This window comes from Mus musculus, chromosome 1, assembly GCF_000001635.26.
Source record: "Mus musculus strain C57BL/6J chromosome 1, GRCm38.p6 C57BL/6J".
Lineage (NCBI taxonomy): Eukaryota > Metazoa > Chordata > Mammalia > Rodentia > Muridae > Mus > Mus musculus.
Genome location: NC_000067.6, coordinates 30,501,367 through 30,519,427, shown reverse-complemented (window position 1 = coordinate 30,519,427; position 18,061 = coordinate 30,501,367). Strand labels below are relative to the sequence as shown.

Genomic DNA, 18,061 nt, shown 5'->3' with positions numbered 1-18,061 from the left:
TTGTATAAAACTCTCAGGGCTCCCCTCTGTGCAGTGAAATGTACCTCCGTGATGCCCTAGAGTAAAGTGAGCAGAAAGCAAAGGAAATTCACTTCTCACATCCAGCACTCAATGCACAGCTCATACTCATCAGACAGAACGAGAGAAATTAGTTTCCTCCTTGAAACTGCTTCTTGCGGCTTCCTTTGCACCTTTAGAAACATATGTAACGGAATTGTCACCATTGTATAGGTGAACTATGTTAACGAGAATTGGAGTCTGAAAATTGACATTTTACTGAGCTGCCAAGGGAGAGACCAGCTAGGTACACAGCTGGTAGATGCAAGTACAGGTGTTGTTTTTGATCCCAAATCCACTCCAGCTCTGGAAGTTGATATCTAAAAGGTGTTTACATTCGGATTAGATGCAACTGAGTAGAAAACACTCCTGACAAATGCAAAGATGCAGACATTGAATGTCCCCACTGAATGTCCTGTCACTGGCCTCTTGGTTCCCAATGCAGCAGTGCACAAAGTAAGCCTTTTGTGAAGTGATTATGTCATGTGGGGTCTGACTTCATAAAAGATTTACTCCCTTGGAGGATTCCTTAGCACTACTAGGAGGTGGGAGACATTGGGAGGTGGAGGGCTCGCGGGGAGGTGGGAAAGCTTTGAGAGACACTCTTTTGCTGAGGGCTTGATCTCCTTATGTCCTGCTGTGGTGATATTCCTGTTTTACAAAGTCCTTCAGCCCCAGTATTCTGCCTCATCCTAGACCAGAAAAAAACGACTCCAGCTGGCCACAACTGCTGACCTCATGAGACAAAATCAATCTTTCCTCCTTCAAAACCATTTCTCTCTAGTATCTTTCAGGGATGAAGAATGAGCAAGAATTCAAAAGCTGGAGCCAAATGATTAAGTTAGGAGTCCAGTAAGAGGGGCGGATTTGTACCTCTCTATCTCAATTAACCTGAACCCTAAAACTGAGTGGGTTGTTAAGAATCAGCCTTCAGATGTACAACCAGCTTCATCTTGGGGCTACCAGTGTGTTGCCATGAACTCCAGAAGGGCAAAGTCACCTGCATTTGAACCTTTTTTGTTTTTGTTTACACCTCAATTTCTGCTTCTATGAACAGTTTTACAATTCTTTTCTCCAAGAAGCTACCTCTTACATCTCAAAGAGTGGCACTCTTTGGGTTCAAAAAGGGAAGGGTCAGAGGCAAATTTCAAGGCACACCAACAGAACTCTCATAGATCTGTCTGATTGTTTTCCTATTCTTTCTTCCTCACATCTTAACTCATCTTGTATTAGTGACTCCAACAAACTATGCAATCCCCCCATTTTGCAATCCCCCCATATTTTACTAGATAGGTGGCATCAAATCTTCTTTGCTAAGTGTAACAGCCATCTTAGTTTTGATGACAGGGAACTTTTTAACTTGCTCTGACAACTCTGCTGCTTTTGCACAAAACTGAGAGAGGATGGAATAACATCCTCTTTTGTCATGAGTAGGCAGATATAAAGGAAAGGCTATAGGATGACCTATGATTTATAAGACCATAAACATTCAAACAAGAGAAGCAGATGAATTTTGTGTTTCTTTGGATACAAGGCCTGAGCTTGCCTGAAGCCCCAAAATGTCTGGGAAAAAAAATCAACTGCAGTTGACTGCACATAGATAACCATTAAAATGGTTGACTTCTTTCCCCAGACTCTCAATTATCCAAGAGCTGCCTTTTGTGTGTATAATCATTCCTAAGGAGACAGGTCTTTAAAGCAGGTCTTTTCTAATAACTCCTTGTGAATCAGACTATGGAGAATAGAGTCTGACATCAGGATGTGATCTTACAAGATAAGAGCACAGAGAACAGATGTGGGCAATCAAGGCACAATCATCAAGATAATAAAACCTATGGACTCCACATCCGAGAAGCGTGAGTGTGCCTTTGTTTTGTAGAGTTTCTCTTTATTGGGGAGAACGGATGTGCTCCTTAGCAATACAAGAAAATAAATAGATCTGTGAGGAGGAAGTGAATGTCTACAATAATAAGGATCCCTGACTGCTTGGTAGGAAGTTGTTCTTTATTGCTGTTTACTTTTGGATTATATGATTCAAACATCAGAGTATGAAATAGACTTGCTTAGTTAAAAGAAATGAATACAGGGCTTTTGTTTCTGTTGCTGTGAAGTGTTGTATTCCAGGATAGTTGGCCCTTTAATGTTCTGGGCAGTTTTTATGTCTGCACCTCTGTATTGATGTAGGAATGCTGGATTTTGGATGTGCACCCCCCACATCTGTTTAAGTGTGGGCCTCAGGTCAGAGAACCTCTCTTTTTGAGACAAGATTTAACATAGTCAAGGCTAGTCCTAAACTTATTATGTAGTCCTACCTGGACATTGAACTTAGGGCTATGTCCTGTACCTCAGCATCTCAGAGTCCTGGGATTAAAAAGTATAACTTGATTGAATATTTAGTTTTGGTTTATACTCTCAATTCTGTCTCAAGTGAAATGATCTTTGTGTTAAAAGCAGGCAAAATTGTTATATCAGGGCAGCCACGAACTGGAGAACGAGACGTACAAGATACCTGTAACCTTCCCCCTCCCTCTAGGAGTTATATTCTGACGTTTCCAGTACTTTCTATAAAGACATCATCTACTGGGGACCAAGCATTTAGAACATGAGTCTTTGGGGGATACTATATTCAAACAGCAAAAGGAGTTCATCATCAGACCTAACTTCCTAGAAGTACTAAAGTCAATATTTCAAGTTGAAGTGAAGGACTCTAGGAAACATCATGGAAATATACAAAAATATAATGGTTTTTTGTAAAGTCAGGCACAGGGGTATCAATGTACAGAGTATCACTGTGCTGGAAGCATGCTAGAATCTTCTTTTGATAGTTTATGTCAAAGCCCATGGATCTTACATTTAAATAGCACAGCTTCACAACAGTCCATTTGTTTCTATTTTCATTCCATGCATTCTGTCATTGAGGTAGCAAAAGAGAATTCACACTAGGAAGCCACTTGTAGGTCTCCTTACTGAGATAAGGCCCTGTATGAACGTAAAAGGAAGAGGGCATGTGTTAAAAAGTAGCTTTAGGAGGCTTTTACTGGTACTGCTTGACTTTCCAAAAAGCCCATCGAAACGCGTACTCAACGCAGCGCGGCTACAATGTACGCTACAGATTACTGGTTGTACACCTTTGCGGTTATGTGGCAGACTGGGAAGTATAAGTCAAAGTGTGTTTTCAGTGAAATGCCTAGGCTTTGAGTCACTGTAATATGGAAAGGCAGTAAATGGAGTGACCTTGAATTGAGGCTGGTTTGTTTATTCCGCATCTTTGGGATCCGGTTCTCATCCGGGAGACTCCCCTTACACACAGACTCTGAAAGGGTGACTGAGCTGAGAGTTGAGGTTAACTCATGTTAGAGGTAGCAGTAACTGACTGTGGGGTTCTCAGCATGCACCGGACATAAAAAGTGAAGAGTTTTAGAAGCGAGTCACTGCCCCCATAGAGGCAGCAGCTAATTGGCACTGGGACTCTTGAGAGCCTGCAAGCATTCAGTGAAATTATCCAAATTATTTTCATTTGGGTTCAAACGTCTGCTTTCACATGTTGGTCTCTCTGAGTGCATGTTTCATGTACTGCTGTGGTCAGGATTTTATACAGCCAGTGTAGAGCACAAGGCAAAGACATTTAGCTGTCCCCTGAGAGACTATGCCAGAACCTGAGCAATACAGATGCAAATGCTCCTAGCCAACCATCGGACTGAGCCTGGGGACCCCAATGGAGGAATTAAAAGAAGGACTGAAGGAGCTGAAGGGGCTTGCAACCCCATAGGAAGAACAACAGTATCGACTAATTGGACCCCTGAGAGCTCTCAGGGATGAAACCACCAACCAAACAGTACACATGGAGGGACCCCTGGCTCCGGCTATATATGTAGCAAAGGATGGCCTTTTTTGGCATCAATGGGAAGGGAGGCTGGTCCAGTAGCGTCTCAATGCTAGGACAATGAGGCGAGAGTGAGTGAGTGAGTGGGTGAGTGGGTGGGGGAGGACCCTCATAGAAGCAGGGGTGAGGGGGGATCAGATAGGGGGTTTGCGGAAGGAAAACAGGGGAGGGGGACATTTGAAATGTAAACAAATAAAATAATCAAAAAGGAAAAAAGATATTGGTGTGTTGACATCTATGTATTAAATGTAGTATTCATTTATTCCAGCTTTACAGAAGGATAATAAATTAATTTATAAAAAATTACGTTACTTTTGATGTAAAATAGTTAAGGACTAATAAAGATATGATCATAACCAAAGGTTTTACACTGAACGTTTTACAAAACATTGGGTGTTTCACATATCTATGTTTCATCACATGAGCCTGCTGGAATGGTGAGGGAAGAGAAGTCCAGTGTCTGATAAAAGCAACAAGAAGCCCAGAGAATCAGAAAGCCTGAGATTAATGTCTTTTCCTAACCACAGTAAAGCTTTGGAAGAGTCTGTTACTCAGTTTCGCAGTTCTATCAAAGAGATAATGACTGATTTCTTGGGTTCTCATGTATCAAATGAGACAGTGTATGATCATACTCTGGGAAATGTGATGTGCTAATGTGTAATATCCACACGTGTCTTATTTGGGAGTTTATATACATGCAACAAGGCTATCTATACGGGACAAATGAAATACAATGGAATTTGTAATTCATTAGAACAGTGCATGCTGCCAGCATTGGTGTGAATCAAAGTTAGCACTTGGGAGTTCTAATTACACAGATTAAGGCTCTGTGGTGATCAAATATATCAGAAGTTCTTTTATCTTAAATATTTTTCAGTAAAGTCATATTAAGAACCAGACAACCAACCACATCATTAGAATAAAAAGATTTTGGCAAATCACCTCCTCTCTGGAACTTGCCCTCTTTTAACTTGAATTCCTTCAATGTTTCAGACAAAACTTCCCTGCTGGTTGGCACCTGAAAAACTAAGAATGGACTTTTTAATAGATATACACAAGAACTGCCATATCCTGTAGCAAAACCAGGTTTTCAAACGTAAAATATTTGTAACTTAATATTTAATGCATATATGCTAAATATATAATATTTAATAGTTACTAATATTTCATGTTCTTCAGCTATCATTGAAAAGTCAGGTACAATATACTTAAGTCCAAGAAAATCATATAATTGTCAAACATAGTAACATTTTAGTGTCAGAAAAATTATATACATATATATATATAACTTATATAAAATTACATATATTTAATTGGTTAATTTAATATTTTTTGAAGTTCCAAGGGCAAAGCTGGTGTTTGGAACTGTACATTTGTGTTAATGTTACTGGAGAACTCCATATCAATTTTCTATCTGCAGATATTTCAGCTATATCGGGAACCTTAGCACTACGAGTCAGTAGTGGTATATATAGAAATAAAATAGAAGAGACCATTATTGTATGTGTTTATGGTAAGGACAGAGTAACTTCTCCCATTGACAGCAACTACTTCTTCAGTGAAAGAAGCATTTTATGGATCACAATGATCCTGAAATATGGCCTCAACCAAGTGTGGACGTTTTTAGATGAAGATATATTTCTTTCCTTATACCACATTTCATTTTCTTTTTCTGCAGACTTTCAATCAGGATTTGAAGTACTTTCAAAAAAGTTGAAAATCTCTCACAAACCAAAAAATGAGCTCTAGGTGCATAAATAGATATTGATAAGTGTTAAGTGCTAAATAGAGTTGACATGTAGTCTTACAAATGTCTGGGAGGCTGTTGGACCAGTAACATCAGTGTTAAATGATGCTAAGCTCCCTAGGTAGAAATTTCCCTTTCTGGCCTACAAAGGGAAATAGAAATGGGATAAGAAATGAAAGGCTACATATCCCGGAGCAGTGAGATTACACTGTGATACCGTTATCAGAGCTCGAAAAGCATGCTGCTAATGTACCAGTTGATGCTGTGTTTCAGAGATAACGTGAAAGGTTAAGGGAATTTGTACAATGACGGAAATGGTTGCTACACAATTGAAAATTTATCAGGCCTTTCTAGAAGGAATGAGATGAGAAGAGTTGACACCCTGAAGTGGTTGGCATTCTTTTAAAACTCTTTAGTATTTAAAAGAGAATTTAAATGATTACTTGAATGCTTGCCATATGTAGCAACAGCGCATGAGTTGTTTCAAAATTTATTTCATGGAGCTATTAGAAGTTCATTTACTCTATTGATAGTGGATATTTGTGCAGACTGAAAGAAAAGATGGTGTTAATTCTTATTTTACTTTATTTGCATTTTCTGAATATTGTGCATAAACATATTTGAGTTTTAGTTTTAATTTTTGACCAATTTTCTTAGGATAGGAGAATTTTAGTGTTAAGAGTAGGGGGCTCTTCTGGAAAGCACCATGGCATGGTTAGTTTTAACATCAACTTGCTCCAAATGAGAAAATCTTGTGGGTGGGGAGCTATAGGAGAAGAGCTGATCCGATGGCCTTTATTGATGTGGGAAGAACCACTTTCATTGTGGGTGGCACTTTCTGATAGCAGTCCAGATAATAAAAGGGTATATCAGAAGGAAGCTTATCTTCATCTGTACATTCGGCCTTCCCTCTTGCTATAGAGTTCCTTTACTGTTTGTCCCTCCACTGGTATCAGATGCACAGTTTCCAGGCTCCTATGGACTAAGGACCAGTAGTTCTTTAGGGATGCTCCCAGATTCAACACTACAGTGTGGCTACTGAGGCACCCAGCCTCATGGACTGAGAAGCTGCCAGTTTCTCAGCATCTCCTATATGAGTCAACTGTTGGTACTATTTTAATGTAAACTGAATTAATAAATGTCTATATGTTCATTCTACTGGTTCTGCTCCTCTAGAGAGTCCCAAGTAATACCCAGGAATAGTTTGTTCACTCTTCTATTGAAAAGCCAATTTAATCATTGTTATATATGTAATGTATACATATATTTTATTTAAATAACATTGTAGACTTAGAAGAGTAGGGAAAATGTGAGTCTGAATCTCCAGTGTCTTCTGTCCTCTAAAACACAGAGGTACCAAGATTAATCAGTTCTTTGTACAAGTCTGATATGGGCTTACTGATAAATCATTTAATTACATTTTGAGAATTTAATATATGAAAACAATATTTTTGTAATTTATCTCTCCTTAAACTTCATCTATGTTGTCCCCCACTTCTCCCAAATCCATGATTTCTTATTCTTTACTATTGTTGAGTGCAAGCACACACACAGAAGGAGTTGGGAGTACATTTAGTTTTAAGAGTAGATAATTTGGTACTGAACAATCAATCAGGGGCCCCATTCATGGAAAAAGATTCTCCTCCTCTTGGCAGTCATTAATTGCCTATAGCTCTTCATGTTTTGGTGGGGCCCTTCTTGACCTGTCAGCTTGGGGTAGTAAACATCTCCCAAGAGCCATAGACTGCTTAAAAGACTCCCAGTGCTAAGAATGGGAAACTCCATTTCAAGTTGTTGGACAGACTTCAAAAGACTCCCAAAACAATATAAACTATTATTCTAGCCCTTGATTATCTCCCAGATATTGAAGGTAAGTCCCTATTGTTGGAGACAGACTTGTGAAACAGGAATTAGAAGAACAGAGCTGGATCTGACCTGGAAGATTTCTCCCTGAGGTCTAGTTCTCATGGTACCAGAAGATGCTATGCAAATTCCCAAGGGAGAAGAGCCATCAACAGTCCAGGAGAAAAGCCAGATGTAATGCCTTTGAACCATTGACCAGATGTCCACAAAGGTGTAAGAGTGGGACTTATATCCTGTAGATAACCAATAGCTGTCTAATTAGAGAGAATCTGGTGCTGTAAAATTAGCCAACACCTGTGGCTGGTGAGGTCCTGGAACCAAGAGGTATACATATTGCTGCTACTTTCCTAAATCAATATAATTTCTAACTTCATTCTAAGTATTCACCCTTTTATTCACAGATAAGTGTAGCTATCAGGTCTGATCAAGAAAGATTCTTTTTTGACGACAGTCAAAGACCATGATAGAAATCCACAAATAGTCAAAATTCAGAGAACTATGATACAACTTCTCCACAGAGGATGAGAGATCACTGAGAAAGAAGGAGAAAGAAGGGATAGAGAGATTGCTATGTTTCAGAGGAAAATGTCAGCAATGAGTGTCAAGTATCTGCATCTACACAACAAGGAAACTACAACTATGATGTCTCAACATCATCATTGCCTAAATGAGACTTGATCAATGACAGCAGCACCTGAAGTCTCTTTATGACCCTTCACTCTAGTTGACAGAGGCCAAGTGTAATTCTTACTTGCTCCGTATTGGACATTCTTGAAGTTTCTCATTTGTGTGAATTCTCTACTACAATAACCCATGATAGCACTTGCACTGTTACTGTAGCCTTGGTAACATGTAATCATGTTATGCTGTAGCTGCAAGGGATGACTTTCAGGAAATACATATGACTCATTAACAAATAGCATCTCTTTTGTCTCATTTAGAGCTTGTTAAGATCTGGGGTTACACAGAGAAGCTCTCTGATTTCTTCTCATTCTCCTTCTACTTTTCAATAAATTATTTGCAATGATCCATCTATTGTCTCTTAGTTCATCACCTCTTTTGGGAATTTGTATTTGAATTCTATCAGTCTCTTCCACTGGGGGAACCTTATATTTATTATTATAGTAATTTATGTTTGTTTGTAGATGAGATTGTGTTGTCTGAAGCAAAAGTGCTCTAGAAACAAATTAGACATCATCTCACATATATCATCTAGGGGCTTATCTAACTGTATGACCTTTATGCCTTTCAAGTAATGGTTGAGGTCAACTGAGTCTAATGAATTAAAGACTCCAGGATCATATTTTGAAATATCCGTTGACAATCTGAGTGATCTTAGGCAAAACCACTTAACCTTTCTTCCCTGAAGTGCGATTATTCACAGAAGGGAGATAACCACTCTCAGCTCATAAATGGTTAGTGAGAATCACACTATTTTAATGTACATAAATCATTCAGTGCTAATATTTAAATCCATGATAAAGCAATTATTTGCTGACTAGACAGGGATCTCCAAAGAGGTTTTTATGAAAATAAATCACACAGTTATGTTGAAGTGTTCATCTGCTTCTCCTAATAGAGCTTGTAATGAAATTCAAATCAAACACTTGAGTTATATTATGCTTAAAACACATACTTGATAAAATTGACATGTTCTCAATGGTGTGGGCATTTTTGTTCTTCATCTCTGTAATCTTGAGGTATGTTAAACCTTATAGGCTGAGATATTTTGATCTGAAAAAGACAACCTGTTTGTAAAAACTTTGTTCAAGTTAAAAGTTCAGTGTCCCCAAAACACAAAAAAATTAAGAAGTCAAGAATGGATTGATTAAGCCAAGGGCTTCATATGATTTGATAATGCTATCCAGCTTTTTAGCAAGAGTTGTAAAGTAGCTGTAATATTAGAAAGTAATTTGTATTAAGTAGAAAATGAAGATAATTTGGATGATACTTTATCCTTTTTTAAATAACAATATGCTAAGAGTTAGTACTAGAAATCATTTTACAGATATTATCAATGACTCTATATATGGTAGAAATGATAATTTTCAATAGTATCTTTTGTTCTTTTTTAATTTGGAAATTGAACATATGATATGTTTTATTTTATTTATTTATTTTATTAAATTTATTTATCCACTTAATATCTCAATATCACCCCCACCCCCCAGTACCCCCTCACACAGATCTTCACCCTATTCCACCCTTCCCTTCTCCTTTGCAAAGGGGGAGCCTCCCTTTGAGTGCTAGCCCCCTCTATAACCCCTCCTCTGCACATCAAGTTGCTGCAGAACTAGGTACATTCTCGTCCACTGAGGCCAGACAAGGCAGACCATTTAGGGGAGCGGGATCCAAGACACCTAGAAAACAGACTCAGGGACAGCTCCAGTTGTTGGAGAACTTGCATGAAGGCTAAGCTGCTCATATGCTCCATATGTGCAGGAGGACCGGGTCCAGCGCGTGCTCACTCTTTGGTTGGTGATTCAGTCCCTGGAAACCACTATGGGTCCTGGTTAGTTGACTCTGTTGGTCTTCCTGTCTTCAGTCCTTCTTCCAACTCTTCCATGAGACTCCCTGAGCTCCATCTAATGTTTGTCTCTGGGTCTCTGCAGCACTTTCCATTGGCTTCTGGGTGGAGTCTCTCAGAGGATAGTTAATGTTAGGTTTCTGTCTGCAAGTACAACAGAGTATCTACCATTGACTGGGAATTTCCTCCATCTCTGCTCTATCTTTGTCCCTAAATATCTTGTACGCAGGACACATTTTGAGTAGAAGGATTTGTGGTGGGTTACTGTCCTTATTCCTCCACTGGGAGTTCTGACTGGGTAGAAGTGGCCAATTCCAGATCCATATACCCCACTGCTAAGAGTCACAGCTTCAGCTGCCTCTATGCCCTGGGGTCTCCCCTTATCCCAGGTCTCTGGCACATCCTTGAGTTTGATCCCCCACCTCATTGCTAATTTCCCTTCTCTCTCCCTTGCTTTCCCTACATCTGATCCCCCCTTCCTGTTCCTCTCCTGATCTCCAGTTCCCTCTCTTGCTCAGTTCCCTCCCTCCACTGACCTCTAATATCTGTTTTGTTTTCCTTCCTGAGAAAGATTGATCCACAACCACACTCTCTTGGCCTCTTGTTATTTGGCATTTTTGGGTCTGTTGATTATAGCCCCCCCGCCCCCCCCCTCTCTCTCTCTCTCTATATATATATATATATACATACACACACACACACATATATATATATATATATATATATATATATATATCTTTTGTACTTTATGACTAATATCCATTTATAAGTGAGTACATAATACCATTCTTGTCCTTTTGGGTGTGGTTTACCTCACTCAGGATGATATTTTCTTTCTTTGTTTTTTTTTTTTTTCTTTTTATAAAGTATTTTTACTTCTTTTTTTTTGAAGATTTTTTTTATTACGTATTTTCCTCAATTACATTTCCAATACTCTCCCAAAAGCCCCCCCCCCCACTCCCCTACCCACCCATTCCCATTTTTTTGGCCCTGGTGTTCCCCTGTGCTGGGGCATATAAAGTTTGTCTGTCCAATGGGCCTCTCTTTCCAGTGATGGCCGACTAGGCCATATTTTGATGCATATGCAGCTAGAGACAAGAGCTCCGAGGTACTGGTTAATTCATAATGTTGTACCTACAGGGTTTCAGATCTCTTTAGCTCTTTGGATACTTTCTCTAGCTCCTCCATTGGGGGCCCTGTGATCCATCCAATAGTTGACTGTGAGCATCCACTTCTGTGTTTGCTAGGCCCCGGTCTAGTCTCACAAGAGACAGCTATATCACGGTCCTTGCATCAAATGCTTGCTAGTGTATGCAATGGTGTCATCGTTTGGAGGCTAATTATGGGATGGATCCCTGGATATGGCAGTCTCTAGATGGTCCATCCTTTTGTCTCAGCTCCAAACTTTGTCTCTATAACTCCTTCCATAGGAGATTGTTTCCAATTCTAAGAAGGGGCAAAGTGTCCACACTTTGGTCTTCTTTCTTCTTCAGTTTCATGTGTTTTGCAAATTGTACCTTATATCTTGCTATACTAAGTTTCTGGGCTAATATCCACTTATCAGTGAGTATATATCATTTGAGTTCTTTTGTGATTGTGTTACCTCACTCAGGATGATGCCCTCCAGGTCCAACCATTTGCTTAGGAATTTCATAAATTCATTCTTTTTAATAGCTGAGTAGTACTCCATTGTGTAAATGTACCACATTTTTCGTATCCATTCCTCTGTTGAGGGGCATCTGGGTTCTTTCCAGCTTCTGGCTATTATAAATAAGGCTGCTATGAACATAGTGGAGCATGTGTCCTTCTTACCGGTTGGGAAGGATGATATTTTCTAATTCCATCCTTTGCCTACAGAATTCATGATGTCCTTATTTTTTAACAGCTGAGAGTATTCATTCATATAAACGAATCACATTTTCTTTATCCATTCTTCCGTTGAAGGACATCTGGGTTGTTTCCAGTTTCAGGCTGTTACAAATAAAGCTGCTATGAACATATTTGAACAAGTGTCCTTGTGGGATGGTGGAATATCTTTTAGGTGTATACTCAGAAGTATAGCTTGTTCTTGAAGTAGAATATTTCCAATTTTCAGAGAAACTGCCAAATTGATTTGCAAAGGTTGTACAGGTTTGCATTTCCAGCAGCAACGAGGAATGTTCCTGTTGCTCTACAACTTCCCCAGTGTGTGCTGTTCCTTGAGTTTTTGATCTTAGCCATTCTGATGGCTATAACGTGGAATATCAGAGTCATTTTGATTTGCATTTTTCCTAGGACCTATGATATTTTTAAATTTCACCTCTTAATAAAAAAAAAATCTGTTGTCTGGGAAAATGACTCAGTGGTTAAAAGCACGTGCTGCTCTTGGAGAAGACTTGAGTACAGTTCTAGCCCCCATATCACATGGCTTAATTACTATCTTGTTACAATAGTTCAGGGGACCTGATAACCTCCTCTGGTCTCAATGGGCACTTACATATAAGGTCAGCAGATATACACACATAAAAATTAAAAGAAGATAATCACCATATTCTTTCGACAATTAAAGATTGAGTAATTTATCAAAAATTTTGTGCTTTGTAGGACTACATATTTTCTTTCATATTGACAAGTCTATTTCTCACTAATCATATTTTTAACATGACTTGTATACATAGATCATCAACTCTTAGTCATACCATGCTTCATTTCACCTCTGTATGCTGGTATAACTATGCCTAGAATTTGAATGTGCTTTTTGAATTTAAATCTATTATCTGATTTTTTGTACCAGCTTCCCCTGGTTTGAGGCTATTTACTTCAATTCTCTGGCAGCTTCAAGATCCAGTATTTCTTTGTGACAATGAGGATAGGTATGGATTAAGTACTGTATTCTTCTCAGTATTTGATCTCAATAGTAATGTATTCCTTCATGTATGAGTTTTGGAAATTTCTCAGCTGAGTCACCACACATAATGACTTTGGATATATATCCAATCTATATTAGAGATTTGAGAAGCTTATAATTTTCCCTTTAAATTTTTTATTAACAAACAAACCAAACCAAACCAAATCAAAATAACTTAATATTTCTGTCTTGTATTCTTCTCAGGAATCGTTAGCCTCTTCAACTATCTCCATACTAGAGTTTATGTTAGCCTTCAACTTCAATTCTCTCTCTCTCTCTCTTTCTCTCTCTCTCTCTCTCTCTCTCTCTCTCTCTCTCTCTCTCTCTGTGTGTGTGTGTGTGTGTGTGTGTGCGTGTGTGAACAAAAGCACAGGTGTATCCCAGTGCAGAGAATAACCTTATGTCCATTCTGTCCATCTTCAAGTTCCACCCTGAGAAAACCTTTATTATTGTTAATGCATATTTCAGACCAGCTGCTCCATGAGTTTCTGAGGAATCCCCTTACTCTTTATCTCATCTTCCAGTAGGGGGAAGAGGATTACAGATGCACACTATTGTATCTGACTTTTTAAAAATATTTTTATTTTATGTCTGGATATGTTGCCTATACCTGTGTATGTGCAGTATGGAGGCCAGACTAGGAAATCAGATCTCCTAGAACTACAGACTTGTTGGCCTCCTAGTGGGCTCTGAGAATTAAACCTGGGTCCTGAGAAAAAGCAGCTGAGTTATCTGTCCTGTCGCTATATGTGACTTTTGTGGATTCAGGGGACTAAAACACAGGTCCTCCTTTGTAAATGCTTTAACCCATTAGGCTATTTCTCCATTTCCAAGCAGTAAATTTTCTTGATTAATTTTATTCCAATATTTTGAACACTTTTCTCCAACATTTTATACTTATATTTCTTTCTAAAGACATATATTTTTTCACTATATTTTCTATCACAGTTCCTTCTGGGCTCCCTTGTTGGTGTTGATATAACCCTCAGAAGTTTCATTCAGTATTCAAAGTGTTTTTGTTTATCATTTTTCACTCATATTGTCCTCCCATGTTCCTCTACCATGCTAACCCCTGACAGCATAATAAGAACACTGCCTAATCAAAATTTTGGGTCCTAGTTTGCTGGTACTTTAGTTCCATTACATTACTGAAGATATCTACAAGCCCATTCACAGAGGTGGGAGCATATTTTGGTACATTTTGGATTCTTATACTTTGAATGCATTCTGCTGTCTTACTGGCTTGGTGCTTGACTGGGCATCTCTACCAGCAATACCTGTTTTCTATAATCTATTTATGACTCTATCTTTCAATTTATCTCGCTACCAACTCTATCTTCCTCAGTACTCATCCATCCATCTATCTATCTATCTATCTATCTATCTATCTATCTATCTATCTATCTATCTGCCTATTGCTTACCTTTTTATCATCTATCATTTATTTGTCAACTTATTCTCTACCTATCATGTGTCTCTCAATCTTTCATCTTTCTAGCTATTAGATTGATCACCTGTCAGTCTTTCACTCCCTAAAATTATATAATATAAAAATTATAATCTATATAAGGATACATTTTGGACTACATCACAGAAAGCTTTGAAGAGTCTAGATTCCCTATTTCTAGATTTATATCTTGGAAAGTCTGTAGCTTTAGGTCATTTTTCTGTGCTTATTTATTCATTTTGGGAGATATTTCTCTTGCTTTGAGCCAGCCTTTATGTTTTAAGTTGTGATTTTTATCTTTTCATACGTATATGTTTGACACTGAATAGGCATGTCAAAGTGTAATGTCATGGAGTCATCTAGATGAATATCCACATTTTTTCAATACAAAAATACAACAGTAAAAAAAAAAAGACTTAGTCCTTGTCTCTGAAGGGCCATGTAAATTAAAAGTTGTCTTTAATTTGTGTGAAGCACAGTGAAGAAAAACAAGCAATTCACTTGGGAGCGCCTGCCTTTTACATTTCTAGTTTAACTGTTTGAAGGGTTGACTTCTTTGTCTTTTAATTTTTTTTCCACCCTAGGTTTATTTTGTGCTAAAAGAATCTGAATGTATCTGGCTTGTGTTTTATGTTGATCTGTTTCAAAAGCCCACAGATGAAGAGGCTCTTAGATAGAACCAGGATATGGATTAACTTGTCTCTCAGGTACCTACGTTGAGTTGCAACATCTTGGAACTATATAAATCATTGACATCAAGCCATAATGAAATTAAACACTTTGAAGGGATGTTGCAGCACTCTACAGAAAGAACAAAAAGCATAATTCACAGATGTCCGCAGCATGAAGTCAGGTTGAAACTATCAATTGTTTGCAGAGAATATTGAGAAATGGGTGCTGCCACTGAATGTGTTCACAGGTGAGAAGTATAAATGCTCTCTGTTAGAGTGAACTGTTTCTTAGCTATGATGTTAGCTTGTTAATTTTGAATTAGACTGTGGTTGAGTTTAAGTTTGTTAGGAAGTGTCTTTTCTCCCTCTCCTTTCTTTACCCACTCATTTCCATGTTTATATAGTTGTCTAGCTTTGCTTTTCTCTGTTCACCTTTTATCTCTCTGTCTTTCATCTTCTTTATTCCTCTCCCTATTTTTTTCTTCCCCCTATTCTTCTTTTCTGGGCTCTCTCTCTCTCTCTCTCTCTCTCTCTCTCTCTCTCTCTCTCAAATAGACTTCTAAAATTAAGTGAAAAAACAGTTCTCTATGATGTTCATTGGCATGACAGACAGCAGTTAAGTGAATTTCCAGATTAATAACTATTGAATTTCTAGCCAATAATATATAGCCTTGATGTTTACCCAATGCACGTACATCAGTTGCTCTGAAGATAATAAATAGCATTCACAGTAAGTGCTGCCTTTGAGATATTCATTTGAGAGAATCTTGAGCTGCATTTAGGATTGTGATAGAATGTGCTCAGTTGTTAGAAGTGCTGATCTCCATCTATGATTAGCTAGATTTTGCTGAAAAGTGGCATAAGAAGAGCTGGGTTGGAGAATTAGTCCAGAGATTCACCATCAGCAGATGGCAGTAAAGGTACATGGCAGAAACTGAAGTGCTGAACGGCATATGGTCCCTACAAAGACCAACTTAGGATCTAATTGATACTGTGATTGTTTTAGCTCCTTGTTAGAAACAAGGAAACCCTGGAAAATATATTCCAAAGATTATATGTTAGAGATTTAGATGAAACTGTTTAGAGATAAACAGCTTTCCTTATCAGCACATATATCAAATGTGATTGTCTTTGCTGTGTGTGTAAATTGAAGGAACTGTTGAGTATATGATCAACCCAGCTTTATTTTCTCTGGTTGTCAGAGAAGCTTAGTACAACCTAATTGCCAGAAGGTTGCAAAGCCTTAATCAAGCAGAAAAGACACAGGCCAGGTGCTTTGTCGAACAAAAGCCCCACCACCGTGAGACTGGCATCCTGAGGAATCCCTTTTGAACAGAATACCTAGGAGTTGGGAGCCTGGATACAAATAACTTGTTCTAGAGCATTACATGACCTTTAATAAATGAGTGTCATGAATACTTTCAACCACTGGACTACAGTCATACATGAGGTGATTGTTGCTATTAGATCCTTTGAACTAGTCTTAAGGGGGGTGGGTGGAAGCTTGAACACATTTAATAATAAGTTACAGGGAAAATGAAGACATTTTCCTCTGAAGCATGCTGTAAAAAAGGCTATGATTCCTGAGCTCTTGCTGTAGCCTGAGCTCACTTATGCCCTTGGTTAACCAGAACAGTCATAAAGGGAACATCGGGAACATCCACCTAGCCAGCGTGAGTAGTGCTTTTCTACTGAGTTCATGTGTGCAGATTCTGTCTCCTGGTGGCATCTTTATCCTGTGACAGTAGACCCCCCCCCCCCCAAAAAAAAACCTGGTAAGCATATAATGATTACCTTTGCAGCTGTATAAACTAAAACATGCTTCATGCTTGCGGGTAGCTCCCTTTTCCCCACCCCATTCTCTCCCTCTTCTGGCATCTTTCACTTATCTCAGCATAGGAGAAAGGGTTTCCATGGTTGCTGTTGAAGATTCCACATTGTGACTTGCAGTTGATTGTGGTGGGTGGACATCAAAGGGTGCCAAACATACCTACACCACCTTTTTTTCTTCTTGAGAGCTGATTCTTAAAACCTAGTAGTTTCTCTTCAGTTTACTGAGTTTCTTAGCATTTCCTAGTAGTGTTAATCATTCCCTTAGAACAAAGGCATCGGAAAACTAACAGGGTCTCTGTGACACCATTAGCAGCATCTCATTTGGGAATTCAGCAGAGAATCTCCTGTATTGATAATATATTACCACATCCTCTGTGTTGAATCAATACACCCTGATGGAGAATGTGGGATCTGGTAATTTTCTTTTAAAACTTACACATGTTCAGTTTACAAAAAACAAATCACATTTAATCTTAGCCTTCACTTCTGAAACTTAACTTGCATAGTTTGACTGCTGAGTCACTGTGCATATTTGCCTACAATCCATTGAGTAAATTCATCATAATAAAGGAGTTAGAAAATAGGTTTTGTGGAGCTGAAGAGACAGGTCAGCAGTTAAGGGCACTTGTTGCTTTTTCAGAGGATCTAGATTTGGTTTCCAGCATCCATACAGTGACTGACAACCATCTTTAGCTCCAATTCCAGAGGATTAGACATCTTCTAACCTCTGAGGGCACCATGTATACATGCAGTAAACATACATAAGTGCAGGGAAAACATTCATACATAAAAAATAAAATCTAAAAGAAAAATGAAAAATATGTATTGTTTCCTTATCCCCTCTTCTCCAACACTGAATCTCAGATGCATACAGTTTTTGAAAGAATGTGAGCTTTCCAAGTTGAAAGACCATGTGTAAAGATTCAGTCAGATAATGAACAAATTAAACTTAACTACCAGGTAGTTCTGATAGTTCGGATGCAGAGATTTGCCACTAAGTTTCGAGTGAAGCTGATAATGTAATCTTAACAAAGACGAGGTGCTCATTCCTGCCATGTTTTAAGCCATGTATAACAGAGAAATTTTTCTGTAACATTTTCTGACACTAACAGAAAGTACAGAGTTCCTTTGCTGGGTATTTACCCT

At 38.5% G+C, this 18,061-nt stretch overlaps 1 long non-coding RNA gene across 1 annotated transcript; it reads right to left on the bottom strand.

The window, feature by feature from the left end:
• Positions 1–2,916: 2,916 nt before the first annotated feature.
• On the bottom strand, positions 2,917–16,971 carry Gm31581. Its single transcript, XR_373284.3, has 4 exons — positions 16,877–16,971; positions 9,187–9,284; positions 4,883–4,966; positions 2,917–3,036 (listed from the first exon to the last, which is right to left on the bottom strand). It is a non-coding gene; the product is annotated as a predicted gene, 31581 (long non-coding RNA).
• Between the last annotated feature and the right edge of the window lie 1,090 nt (positions 16,972–18,061).